Source organism: Stegostoma tigrinum, chromosome 9 (assembly GCF_030684315.1).
Source record: "Stegostoma tigrinum isolate sSteTig4 chromosome 9, sSteTig4.hap1, whole genome shotgun sequence".
Lineage (NCBI taxonomy): Eukaryota > Metazoa > Chordata > Chondrichthyes > Orectolobiformes > Stegostomatidae > Stegostoma > Stegostoma tigrinum.
The window spans coordinates 70,251,391-70,265,780 of NC_081362.1; the positions used below are offsets into that span (position 1 = coordinate 70,251,391).

A 14,390-nucleotide genomic window follows, 5' to 3' on the forward strand; every position below is an offset into this window, starting at 1 on the left:
CTTTGTTAATTCTTTTAAAGACTTAAACCATTTCTCATTCTGCACGGATGCTCTCAGGCCGGCTAAGTAATCCCAGTATTTTCTCTTTTTTTGATCCAATATTGCCAGCGTTCGCAATATTCTACTTCTTGTCTCCTTTATTAACTGCAGCTTGTTTATTGAGGAGCTGACGCCAGTAAAACGGAATGCCTCGAGAGTCAGTGTAACGCAGCTAATAGCTTCAGGTAAATGCTATTGCCCTAAGTATGCGATATATGTTTAGACAATTCTGCTAACCGATGGAAAACCGCACTTAAACAAATTATTATAAGAATATTTATTTTCAATTTCTCAAGCTAGAAATGCTGTTGGTTAACTCTGAAGAACAAATATTGAATTCAGATTTATGTATATTTATAGCACTGATATTACGCATATAATGCATGTAGGAGAGATATGTCTCGTTGTTGCAATATCTCCACCGCCTTAGTGTATGCCAAAAACACTATGCACCGGCATATTTGACAATAAAGGGAGACATCTAGATTTATGCACATATTTGCATTTCAAAACCCAGGATACGTTTATAGCTCAAATTTACTGTTATAGGGAACGATTTATCTTCATTTGCCTTTTTAGGCAATATATGACTATATGCAACAATAATAATATAACTAAAAACCTATTCAGATATTCATAAATCATGAAACAGAAGAGTGAAATGAAATCGTATAAAGGCAATGTAAATCAAGAGTCAGGGCAGACCTGAATACTGTGGTAAACGGACTGAGAATCTCGAGAAAGGAGGAATGGGGAACCAGCGATGCTAGAGAGTAATCTCACAGATTATAGTTTTTCAGGGGGCGAGTGCAAATCTCTTGCGGTCCAAAACCTGATTGCTACGGCGTGTAAGTTTCATAAACGTACCTGACATTAATTTAAATGCTTAGAAAACAAAGATTCTCTTCTCTCTTTCTAGGAATGCATAGTTTCTAAATTCTGAGTGAATGATACACAACCTGACATCCTGAATTATCTCTTTTGCCGCAATAATAATGTACTCCCGACATGTAAGTAGAGGTCAGAACTATAGGCTAGGTTCTCTCATATCGAAAAACCAATAAAAATGTTAGTATACGCATTTACACGTTATTTATCCACTCACCACCTATAACACTGACTCGACCTCCCAAGCCCCACAGCCCTCCTCATAAATACAATTGCATAATTGGCTAATCCTTGAATTACATTATTTCTAGAATTAGCCAAGCTCACTGTGAAACTACTTGGCTAAAATTTAAAAAGGCTTGTCGCTACTATGCTGTATAATACCCAGGAGTAACGCAAAGAAAGAATCAGTGGTTTGATTTATCACCCAAGCTTTGTTGAAATCATCTGTTTTTATTTTGTTCTGTTTATACTGCAATGCATGTAGTTTTGCAGCGTTTCAGGCATACCGCTTCTCTAATACAGGTCTATTTAAATAATTCGTGCAGATACGGTAGGATGAAGTAGAGTAAGGGGTTGCGATACAGAGCATAAACACCAGCGCACAATAGTTGGGCCAAATGATCTGTTTGGGCGCTATAATTTCTATATAATTCCATATAAGAGTGCAAGAGGTTCTTCAGTTGGGTCTCAGTTTGGTCTACCCAAACCCCAAACACATGAATATATTTCTAAATAATCTTTCAATCCTGGAGGATGTATGAGTTCTCATTTTCTTGCTGTTTAATTGTTGCTAGGCATTGAAGTAGGATATCTTATTAATTATTATCGTTATAAGTACAAGCTGCATGAAAGGCTTTGTAATTAACCTGTAGCATTTACATCGGGCCTCCAGTGGCATCAGTTACTGGTCTTTCATTTGTTTTTCAAACTGTTTTCGAATTAAGGTCACATTGACATTGGTGCTTGTAAGGCAGCGAGACGAAATAAGAGATACGTAGGCCGACCATTCAATAACGGAGTTGGATGCACAGCATAAATTAGTTTACGTTTGGCAATATCCTTTTATGTTCGGAACGACACTAAACGATTACGTTTATAATCCTACTGTTGGGTGATTTCTCTTGGATGGGAATGAAAGCTGAATTTGCCTCTGGTCCGGACAGACAGATGCAGTTGGGGTGCTAACCAAGTAGAAACCGCTAAGTTCCTTGGCTCCTGTTTGGCTGGAACCTTTGCTTGTCTTTTTCGAGGTAGTTCTGTCCCAATAGTTAGCGTTTCAACTAGAGATTGGTGTGGTGAATCCCTCCTCTCTACTTACCTGTATGACATCTTACGGATATCAATAAGTGCCCGTGAGGCCCAAATGACTGTCTGAACCAGTCTTGACAAGATGCTTGCTTTGCACTGAAAGCAGTGCCAAAACTATGAATAGTGAGTGACAGTCGGTTTCTCCTGGGATTTGGCGCAGGGCCTGATACCGAATTTGCACAAGTTAGCAAGATCCTGGCAGATATCGGTTTTTAATTAGATGTTAAAATTACAGTATAAATGCGGATCTGATCCTGAATACATAACTAGGCCTTGGCAATATTTACTTTTGCTGAGTGAGTTAATCCATTAAAGTACAAAAATAAGGTACTGTCGTGGATTTTTAAAATCACGTTTACCGGTTAAAATCAGTTATTTCATTGAATCTAATTGTGCAGTGTAAGTAGATCGCTGTAAGAATTGTCCTCCCGGTCCATCATTTTTGGCCTTTTGGAGGCCTTCTCGTCCTGTATGTAGATGCGAGCTTTCAGGTAATACGCCTGTGGAGTCAATATTTAGATTTTTTTTGCTGTACGTCCTTGAATGTTATGCAGAGGGGCAGACCATTCGACCCAACTAGACTATCCAGGTAGTTACTCCATACATTCACACGTATTTTATCTGATCGTATCAACATGTCCTTCTATTACATTCTCTCTCATGAACTTCTCTAGTTTCCCATAAAAGGTATCCATACTATTTGTCTCAGCTACTCCACGTGGTAGGATGCTCCCACTGGAATTGTCATTTTTGTCATGCTTTCCTGAAGGCGTTCCTTTGAAATTGTCTGTTGGACTGATGAAACATCGTTTCATTTTAAAGTTATTGTGCCGATTAGTGAGAAAATGCAAACGCTGCAGACAGCATCACAAGTGTGCCCAGTACTTCCGCATTGCTCATGATACACTTTCGACTGATTGCTGACTGGTGCATTTTATCAAAGCAGCCGATATTTCTAACAAAAAAAACTGATCAAAAATGCTTGAAATAAAATAACACATAATTCATGGAGGATGAATATTTCAACATTTCAGTTGACCATTTGGCATTGTCCTCACCAACAGTGTTGATTTACCAACATCTGACATATAAGTTGTGTGTTAAATGAAAGCAGACAGAATGGATGGCTCTGGATTGAAAACAGGTTTAAATAAGTTTGTGTAAGCTTGTTCACGCATCAAAAAAAATGTCTAAGTAACTGGAACAACAGCAACAGTAACAATGTGGTTGAATGCATTTCGAGAGCACTTTTTATGTAAACTTAATTTTATAACTATGTAAACAGAAATGCATTTCAGTCGGTATGGGTTTATTCCGGGGTTATTTAATATAAGAAGAGTCAGTTAGGAGCAGAGTCACAAGGGTTCAATTTCACAACTAAACGCCATGATGCATGATCAATTAACAACTTGACTGCTCCACGTGGATATAATTAAATTGTTCTTTGCAGTAAATCACATATGTAACAATAACATTCTTATAAACCTCTACAGGTAATTCTTACAAACTCACTATGGCAATTAACCACGTATTAAAACACAAAATTCTGTCAGTTCAAAATCTTATAACTATATCTTCATTTTAACATCGAAAGTGGACATTCACCTTTGCTATGAACCATTCCAGAGTATCATGATGTATGTTAAAAGATGTTCTAAAATTTAAACCTGGAGCCCAACCTATGAAGTCATAGGTGAAACACTTTATTGTAAATAGAGGGAAGAAATAAAAGTTTAGCAATACAACTGAAGGATTGCTGGAGGTAGTGTAGGAAAATGGGATTTTTTCTAGAGTAGAAGTTGGGGTGACCAGCAGGGTGTCCATGCAATTAGTTCTTGTGTCTCCACAATTTGGATGAAGGAGTCAAATGAAATGTTTTTAAGTTTACTGATGACAAAAAATACTAGGTGAAAATGTGAGTAGTGAGGAGGGAATGAAAACTTCTCAAGGCAATTTTGACAAGTTCATTGAGTGGGAAAGTATATGGTAAATGAAGGACAACATGGATACATGTTAAGTTGTCCACTTTGGGAGGATAAATAGAATAGCAGGATACTATTTAAATGTTGACAGATTGGGAAATGTTGATGTACAAAAGGACTCATGTGTCCTCATTTACCAGTTACTGGAAGTAAGCATGCAATGCAGTAAATGGTTAAGAAGTGTTTTTGGCTTCACTACAAAAGGGTTAGAGTACAGGAGCAAAGACGTCTTGTTGCAACTGTACAGAGCTTTGTTGAGCATTGTATGCACTTGTTTTCTTGCATAACAAAATATATCCTTGCTGCAGTAAAGGTTCACCAAACTGATTCCTAGGGTGGCATGCTTGTTGCACAAGGAGAGAATGAGTCAACTAGGCCTGTATTGATTGGAGTTTAGAAGACAAAGAGGAGATCTCATTGAAATGTCTGCAATTTTGTAAGGGCTGGACAGACTAGATGCAGGAATTATGTTCCCTCTAGTATCAGGACTCTGAGTAGGCTATTTAGGACCTGCAGCATGGTGACACAGTTCTTCTGGGTGCCCTGGCTTCCTCCCATGGTACAAAAATGTACAGGTTAGGTAGGTTGGCTATGCTAAATTGCACATTCAGTGCAGACTGAGTGAAATTACCCATGGGAGGGTTGATGTGATCTTTGTGAACCTTCTTTGGAGGGTTGGTGTGATCTCAATGGGCCAAATGGCCTGCTTTCACACTGTTGGGCTCCTATGATATTGAGGATTTTTTTTTGAGTTCCACTGTTGCTGACAATCCTTAGGACTCAAATTGAGTTTGACTATTTTGGAGCATGAACACCTCATTTCATGTTTGTGACTCACCCTCAGACCTCCAGATCCTCTTCTCTGTGGGTTGTTCCCAGCACAGCCAACCCATTTTTGACTTCACAATTCCTCAGCATTTACCTTTCTCCCAACTTATCATCAACAATCCCCTTGCCTATTTCTTGTTACTATCTCTCTCTCTCTCTCTCTCTCTCTGTCTGCATACAAACTCCATCTCTCGGCACATTTGACTTTCTCTTTGCAACCCTTCCCCCTCCACACACACAACTCCACCATTGTCAGCACAAATATCACCATTTCCCAGGTGCTTTCAATTCTCAGGAATGGTCACTGGACTGTATATTAACTCTGTTTTTATCACTCCACAGATGCCAGACCTGTTTCTGTTTTCATTTGGGATCTCCAGCATTCACAACTCTTTGTTTTATTATATTGGTGGTGGTGCAATCATTGTTTGTATTTAAGTAGCAAACATGTAGATTTCAGGACACGAAAGAGTAAAGATATGGAGAGAGAGTGGGAGATGGAGAAAAATAGAACGTAGGAACAGAAGAAAGCCATTCAGCCCCTCGAACTCGTTCCACCATTTAATGGGACTGTGGGCTGACCCGTGATCTGACTCCATTTACCTGCATTTTGCCCATATCCCTCAATACCTTTGCTAAACAAATAAAAAAAACTCAGATTTAAAGACAGATGATCGTTCTGAATGTTGGGGTAGGTTTGATGGGTCGAATGGTTTTCTCCTGTTCCAATTTTCAATGTTTCAATTTCTTTTTCACTCCTGAAGTCTATTTAATACATCGACTGGAGTTCGTTGATCAATTTATTTGTCAAAAAGTCATTTAGGTTCAAAGAAATCAATTCTTCATGACGCCGTGCAATTTCTGCTAAAGGCGCGCTGTTTCTCTTTCAGTGAAGAAGCATGTTGAGCCTCTTGTCATCTGTACGTCACAATTAAACAACAGAATCGGCAGCATATTAACCACAAATGTTCTCTTCTGGCTTAAACTGTTCGCCTGCCGCCATACACAATGTAATCTGCAAAATACGTATATTACATTATACATTTGGATTATTATTGTTCACTTGGTAGGCACGCCATGCCACTTGACTTCGCCATCTATCAGTAATTGCATGGGATCTTGCCTCCTATTCATAACTGTAGCACAACCACAATTGTATGTGAAATGTATCCATGCCTTTTTGGAAAGTTTGTGAAAAGACATGGACGCAATTCAGGCATAAGATCAAAATACATGCATTTATTGCAGTTGTACTTTCAAGCTAGTTGGCAAAACAGACTCTTAGAACTTGTAAAAGATCACCAATATTTTTAAGATTGATACAAGAAATTAGATTTTTGAGTTTCTAATCATACAAGTAACGTGATATCGGAGGAGAGACACAGCAGTACGAGATTTTCATCGAATTTATCGATTTTTTTACTAACGCAAGATCGCGCCCAGAATTGTCTGGATTCCAATTTGTAGGTTTTGGGCACCATAAATACTCCAAAATAAATGAAAGGTCGACCCAGTCAGGCTAGGGTGTTGGTGTTTTAATGCAGTTGTTGTCGTGGTTTAGACAAAGAACTAAGGAGGTGCTTAATGTAACGCTGAAATGAGGTCGTATATAGCAAAGGCTTCCAATGTCGTGGCCTGTGTTAGTAAGGTACTAAATCAAAATACTGAATGTTCTCCATTCCAGTAATGAACTGGTATTTTCGGTAATCATATCCAACCCCCTGGGTCTTACATGGACTGCACTGCATTGGATATATGGTGCATCGGTGCAAGAGGTCAATCAGCTCTACATTGACGGATCTATCTCGCCTCTAAAAGTAGACCGCATCAGTGCCTGAAGGAGTAACGGCGCGTTGTTAAAACAATAGTTACGTCAGTATCTTTCTCAACTCAAAAGCGAGTAGAATGTCTTCTGGTTAGTTAGTCCCGTTTAACTATACTATTAAGCCGCATCTAACATCCTCATAGCATTATCGCAGTCAGGGATATCTAGGGAGAGTCAAAACCGAAAACAAGAGTTCTTGTCTGAACGGTATGGCATATTTTAATTTTGCTTGTTTCTTGTTAAAAGATCATGCAATTTCGAAAAAAAGTCGAACAGTTTTTTATATCTTGAACCACGTGATTTCGCTAAGTGTGATTTCCCAACGTTGTGTTTGATTTCTCTATTGTTATGATTTATGCGACTTTCATGTTTCTATTAATTATTAGCTTATTTGATTACATTGAAGCATAATCAGATTCGGTTTATTGACCAGAAGAAAAATAAGCACCCATTCCCGATTTTCTTTGGATTTAAAGATCATTCCTTATTTTACGGGCACGTTGCTATTAAACATTTACACGACACCTTTAAGACCCTGCCCCCGACCTCCCTACCCCCGTCACAACCCCCTTACCCAAATTGAGCAAGGAACGCTACATGTTGCCATCTGCTGGCACTGCAGTAGTCTCACACCCCTAAAGGCGAGAAAGACTGAACCTTATGCTGCGACACGTTGTTCCATGGCAACATGTTACTTATCATCGTGATTGTGATTCTTCTTCGCTTAATGAGCAACAGGAGAATATTTATTGATTAATATTTATATTTATTTATTTACTGTTTATTGAGGACGCAAATAATTTTCAGTAAAATAATTAGTCAGGGTTTCACCATTGGTTTCACGCTAGAGATAACTTTTTTGCTTAAAATGTGGCAAATTTATAATAGGGATAACGAAACAATTCCTTTCGTTGTTCCTGTGGATAATCTACGAAAAATAAACATCAAAATCTACATAAAAATACGATTGAAAATACTCTCATGACAGAAATCAAGCTCGGAGGAAATCTAGTGAGAAAAGCTTTACTATTTTGATCATAGCTTTTTTGAGTTAGAGAGACCCAAAATGTCTTTAGTGTGAAGCGATCCAAATGAAAAGACATAGATTAATTCTCTGTCTTCAGACTGAATTAATGGTCCTTCTATGTGCTGAAGCGTAATGGAAATTACCGTATAACCGCTGGGAATGTACTGTACGTTTTTGGCTGCATGTTAATTCCCAAAAGGAGTCCGACCACTTTAAAAAATACCCCAGGTACACGCTTGGCGGGCTAGTAATCTTTCATGTCCGTGAATACAGTAGTGCGCTTCCTATCCTTGAACCAGCAGTAATTTCATAGTGCCATGCTAATTGAGTCTGAAATGTCATAGAATCTAGGCTGAAAGCCAATATATCTCCCTAGAAGTCTCCAACATTTGCTGTCGTAGCAGTGCCATAAGACGCGTTATTAAAGAGAGCGTGAGGACCGCGAGGGTACACATCCAACGAGCAGAAGTGACGAAGTGATCAACAGAAGATAATAGTTCTTATGCCATGCCAAAGGTTAAACGTTCTTTCCGAATATAATTGATTTTGACTATAACCTGAAAGAAAATCAGGAAAAAAAGTCGTATTCATATGTTGTATTCAATTGTATCTGGAAGCATTTAATCGACTTACTTAGAATTACATAGAAGCAGGGCATTACACCCAATCAGTGAACGCCAGCAAGTTCGCTGGAATTCAAGTCCTTCCTAATCTAACCATCAACATAATTCTGTTTCCTACTCCCTCATAACCTTATGGAGGCCACCCCCTTTTATAAATAAAAACCGAAAGAACTGCGGATGCAGGAAATTAGAGACCAAACTGAGGGTTACTGGACCCAAAACGTTAACTTCGATCTCTGCCCATAGATGCTGCCCAACGTGCCGAGCTTTTCTAGGAATTTCTGATTTTGCCCCTTCCTTTTGTGCATCTGTACTACTTCCTTCACCAACGCCCCGTGACAGCAGGTTTTAAGTTCACATCACTCTCTGAAAATGTCTTCCAAATACATTAATTGATTTATTGATGACTATTGTGTATTGATGATGTTTAGATATGCTGTTTTCCACAAATGCATTTTTGGGTCTATTCAAGGGGCCTTTGGTGAGGTGGCAGTGTCCCTACTCTGTGCCAGAAGGCCCAGAAGGCCTAGGTTTAAGTCACATTATGTCATATCTAGGCAGTTTTTTTATTCAGTGCCTATTCAGATGTTTAAATAAACATATTAGGTCATCTCTCCTTCTGTTTTCAAGTATAGAGATCTAGCCCGTGTTCACAGCATAACCACTTTTCTGGTACCAGCCATATCAATCTTTCTGGCATCTTTTCCAGTGCCTCAATGTTCCTTTCTTATATGGGGACCAGAATTGCACATGATAATCCAAATATGCTGGGATTAGTAAATGCAAATTGTTGTTGTTGAATTTTCTGTGAAATATTTCTATTTTATTTTCCTGTTTTCACATGTTTACAGATGACTGTTGCCCAATCTCCTACTTTTGCTTTGCAGAATAGTGCAAAGTAATGGAAAGGTTTCATAGGATAATGAACAGTTCTGCAAAGCAAAACCTCACCCTTAGGTAATATGGGAGGACAAAGCAGGCACCCACATCCAGAAAACAAGAACATTCCCCTGGGTTTCAAAGCAGAATTCAGGAGCAGAGTTCTGATCTCAGATTGACTCCTTTGTTTGGATAGAGAAAGAAGACTGCAGATGCTGGAATCCATGGTAGACAAACAGGAGGCTGGAAGAACACAGCAGGCCAGGCAGCATCTGGAGGAAAGGAGAAGGCAGTGTTTCTTTTCTCCTTTCCTCCAGATGCTGCCTGGTTTGCTGTGTTCTTCCAGCTTCCTGTTCATCTCCATTGTTTGGAATAGGTCTTGAAACCATTATTTTCTGATTGGGCATAAGAAGCTCTATTAATTCTTCACACCTGGTCAAATAAACAGATTATGGAACTATTGTCCACGGTCCTTCACCCTATAGAAAAAGATGTTTTAATATTGCACACAAATTTAGAAAAAAGATATAAATGTTGTGTCAAAAACTAGTGGGACTTTGAAGGCTTGACTCAGCTTGCCTCAGTCAATAATCATCAGTTATCGTTGTCAGCAACCAAATACACTTCCCTAAGAGGTACAAACTGCTTCTAAATAGTGTCAGAAATGTGCTGAGACCCCTTGCCCCCATCCAAACCCTAAGGCTATCAATATATTGAAATGTACATTGGGAACCAATTGGAGGAGCCATGGTAATGTTTAGGAGCTGTTCTACAAGTGGCATCAACTCTGTGCCTGAAGAAGATAATTAAATTAATTTCTAACGCATACTGTTCCTAAATGTGGCGCGGCAATAAAAGAAGGATTGGAACATTAGCATTTCTTTCTATATGAGCCACCTATTCTTAACTTAATCTTTGGCTTGTTGCCATTTGGTTCAGTTTACAGGAGGGGGCTGTGGTGCTTGTACCAAATCATAGAAACATTTAGAACAATCTAATTTCACTGGCCTGCTCTATAGAGTTGCCTTGTATATTCTTTAGGTCTAAAAGGTTATCCACTTTCCTTTTGAAAGGTTCATACTAACACTTTTTTCTAATTATTTTCATATCATAGACAAGGATAAAGTAGAAATCAAATTTTGGACTTTCAAGTGGTCTTTGATAAAACACCACACATTCAGCTGAAAAAAAATTGCCAGAGTATCTGAAGTGAGGGAACAAATAGTTGAACGGATAGCAAATTGGCTAAAACATAGAAAACAGATAATAGGGATAAAAGGTAGTTATTCAGATGGAAGGAAAATAGGAAATAATTTTCCGCAAGGATCAATGGCAGAGCTACTGCTATTCATAATTTTACCTAATGGTAAGCACTTAGGAAAAATTAATTCGGTTTCAAAATTTGTTGATGATTCCAGACGGAGTACAGCTAACCCTAATGGAAAATACATACAAAATGCAAGAACATTGAAAAATTTGCAGATTTTGAACTTAATTGGTGGATGAGCTTTAACTTTGATAAATGTGAGGTGATGCATTTTTGACATAGAAGTAGAAGCAACAGGTGCTCCTTAGACAATTTAAAAAGAAAATCTGAATGGTATATAACAGGAAAGAAATCTCGGGATTCAGAAGGATAAATCGTGTAAAGCAGCATCCTGAGTAAGCAAAATAGTTTCAATGCTAAACCAAGCATGAAAATATAATTCTGGAGTATAGAACCCAAAAGCAGAGAAATTGCATTAAACTTGCAAACCTGCTCATGCTCCACTTGAAATATTATGCACCATCGCTATTAAAAGGACATCAATCCATAGGGGGAAAGTGCATTAATTATTTACCAATATGATACAAGATAGATCTCTAGAAAATATTGAAGAGTTTGGGGCATTTTGTAGAAAGAGATCACTTATAGGTGATGATTGAGGTATTCAAAATTATGAATTGGTTGGACTGGAGAGAATGTTTTAGTTCTAGGAAAATCCAAAACTAAAAACTAGACAACCTAAACTAGCTCTAAATATTCAATCACTATTAATGAAACTGACTGGGAAATTATTCTCCAGTCTCCAGTTCATTGGATGTTTGAGCTTCTGATACCCCAATTCTCCATGATCCTGCAAAACAGTCTCTGTCACTGACTTAGGGTCAGAAACTTCATACATTTTTTATGTACTTTACTTGGTAGTTACCCAGGAAATGTTGAACAGAAATATCCTAGTGTAACTCGTGGGAACCTATTCAATTAACTCCACCCAAAACTCACACTGACATTCCCCGGCTCCCTACTCCGCTCCTAACTGACCTGCCCCCAACTCAGTTAATCCCCCATACCCTGATTTCTAAGTCATCCAGCCCAATCTGAGCTAACAACACTTTCGACTCGAAACAATAGATGCTGGTCCAACCTGACTACCCTGCACCACACAACTACCCTCCTGATTTAACCTACTAACTCCCATCAAACAGCCAAACCACGTTATGATCCAACCTGATTAGACCCAGATTTGACAACCCCACCTGACCCAACCTGGCTAATCCCTACCCATATACTCACTCATGCACGTAGTCACCTAATCCACATACCATCCGATCTACCTGTCTTCCCACCCACCTGTCAGCCTACCATCCCAAGCATTTTTCACCCTACTAACCTTCCATGCTAACCACCCTACTCACTTACTACTTACCTACCTACCACACCACTCACTTACCCACTTGCCTCACCCCCACATCCCGTCTATCACCCTCTGTTTTGCATCCACTCACACATTTGCCATTCACCAGCAGCACTTACTATCTTACTGCAGCAAATGCTCTTAAGCGGAGATGTGCTTTGTTTTCCCCTTGATGCTTTGTTTCTATGATAGAGCATTTCATGAGAATGTACACCCAATATTATGAAACAGCCCAGAATGGAAGACCCAGCCAGAAATATGGAGCAGGATCGGAGCACAGAAAAGTTGGAGCAGACCAAATATCTGGCAGCTGTTTCTAGGCGTACCAGATCAAGGAGAATTTTCTTTACTCAGAGATTAGTTAGAATATGAAACTTACTACCACAGGAAGTGGTTGTGGCAAATAACTTAGATACTTTCAGAAATAAACTAAATGAGCACAAGAGAGAAAAGGACTGGAAAGATATGCTGAATAGCTAAGATGGGACAAATGGAATGGGATGAGAGACATATGGAATCTAAACACCAGAAAAGTCACATTGATTCAATTGACCTATTTCTGTCATGCATGTCTGTTATACTGGTTTTCCAAATTCTTTTTTTGTCCCAAAGAATTAAATCAATTCCACCTTTCTTCATCCTCAGTTCTGCCTATTTTTAAATTATTCTTGCCATAGTTCTAAAATTCTGTCTCATTGAAATCTTACAGCTTCAGAGGTATAATCTATTCTTGTATATCTTACAACCTTAAAAAAACTTGAAGATGCTTGTCAGGTCTCCCTTAACCATTTCAGTGATATAAACCCTAACATGTCCAATTTTACTCAATTATGGTATCTCCATAGCCATAGTGACTACCTCTTCAAAAGATGTACCTTTCAATTCTTGGCATATCCCACTTATAATTTGGTCACTAAAACTATTCAGGATAGAGGTGTTCATGCATTTTCTTATGTTAGTGGAGTGAAAACAGCACTGAGGCATTTCCTAATTTGTTCATTTTATGTTGCTGAATTTTTGAACCAATATTTTCATAAATAAAATGGTCCACTCAGAGTTTGAGCCAAAACAAATTTTATTGGTGACCAGAAACAACATTTATGGGTTTTTGCAAAAACATCATTTGGAAGTTTGTTAAAATAAATCTGGGAAAGACATCAGAAGGAAAAACTACTAGCAATATTGAAGATAATCTGTCTAAAATTCTATATTATTATGCTTTGCTGAGTAGAGTGCTTTGCTGAGTAGAGTTATGAATAAAATAATAAAGTGAATAATAGAAAAGCTATCCCTCTTATTATCTCAAAAATTCTATGCAGCCAATGGAGTACAATACTTTAGCTGTGTAATTAATTCTGTAATATGAGATATTCAGAAGGCAATTTGCATGAAGCAAAGTTTCTCAAACAGCAATGTGATAATTAACAGCTAATCTGTTTATGCACAGTGCTTGGATACCAAAGTACAGCTATATTAGAACATCTCTCCCATGCTGCCTCCTGCCTGCTGCCCTGTCCAACACCCACTCCTACCCACATGGACAAAAAGAATGAGTCGTGAGAATAGACAACAGACTACAGAAAACTATTCTTCATTTAGAGAAAGAGGTGTAACAATAATTGTTGGTTAAAAGCAGAGCAATTAAACATTGGGGATAACAAAGTGTGGAGCTGGATGAACACAGCAGGCCAAGCAGCATCTCAGGAGCACAAAAGCTGGTGTTTTGGGCTTAGATCCTTTATCTGAAACGTCAGCTTTTGTGCTCCTGAGATGCTGCTTGGCCTGCTGTGTTCATCTAGCTCCACACTTTGTTATCTTGGATTCTCCAGCATCTGCAGTTCCCATTACCTCTGATACAATTGAACATTGGATTTTATTTCTCTGTTGTGAACTAATCTCAGATTGTATTAAGATTGAAGCTGTTTTATGACCCTTGTATGTGCAGAAATGTTAATACATTTCTGATACAAAGGTATGTTTAAGATATAAGGACGTTACCGGGACTGGAGGGTTTGACTTATAAGGAGAGAGTGAATAATCTGGGACATTTTTCACTGGAGTGCAGGAGGCTGAGGTTTAAAAAACCATGAGGGGTATATTAAGGTGAACAGTAAAGGTCTTTTCCCTAGATGGCATAATTTTAAGGTGAGAGGAAAAAGCTTTAAAAGGGTCCTTAGGGGCAACTTTTTCACACAGAGGATAGTTCATATATGGAACGAACTCCCAGAGGAAGTGGTAACTGCAGGTTTAGTTACAACATTTAAAAGACATTTGGACATGTTTATGAATCGGAAATGTATAAAGAGATAT

General features: G+C 38.5%; 1 long non-coding RNA gene across 1 annotated transcript in view; it reads left to right on the forward strand.

Annotated features, from left to right (window-relative positions):
- The first annotated feature begins 6,954 nt into the window (after positions 1-6,954).
- Positions 6,955-14,390, forward strand: part of LOC132210036 (uncharacterized) — a 68,126-nt gene continuing 60,690 nt past the window's right edge. The window contains exon 1 of the long non-coding RNA XR_009446200.1: positions 6,955-7,080. This is a non-coding gene — a long non-coding RNA (uncharacterized LOC132210036). The remainder of the gene's footprint in view (positions 7,081-14,390) is intronic.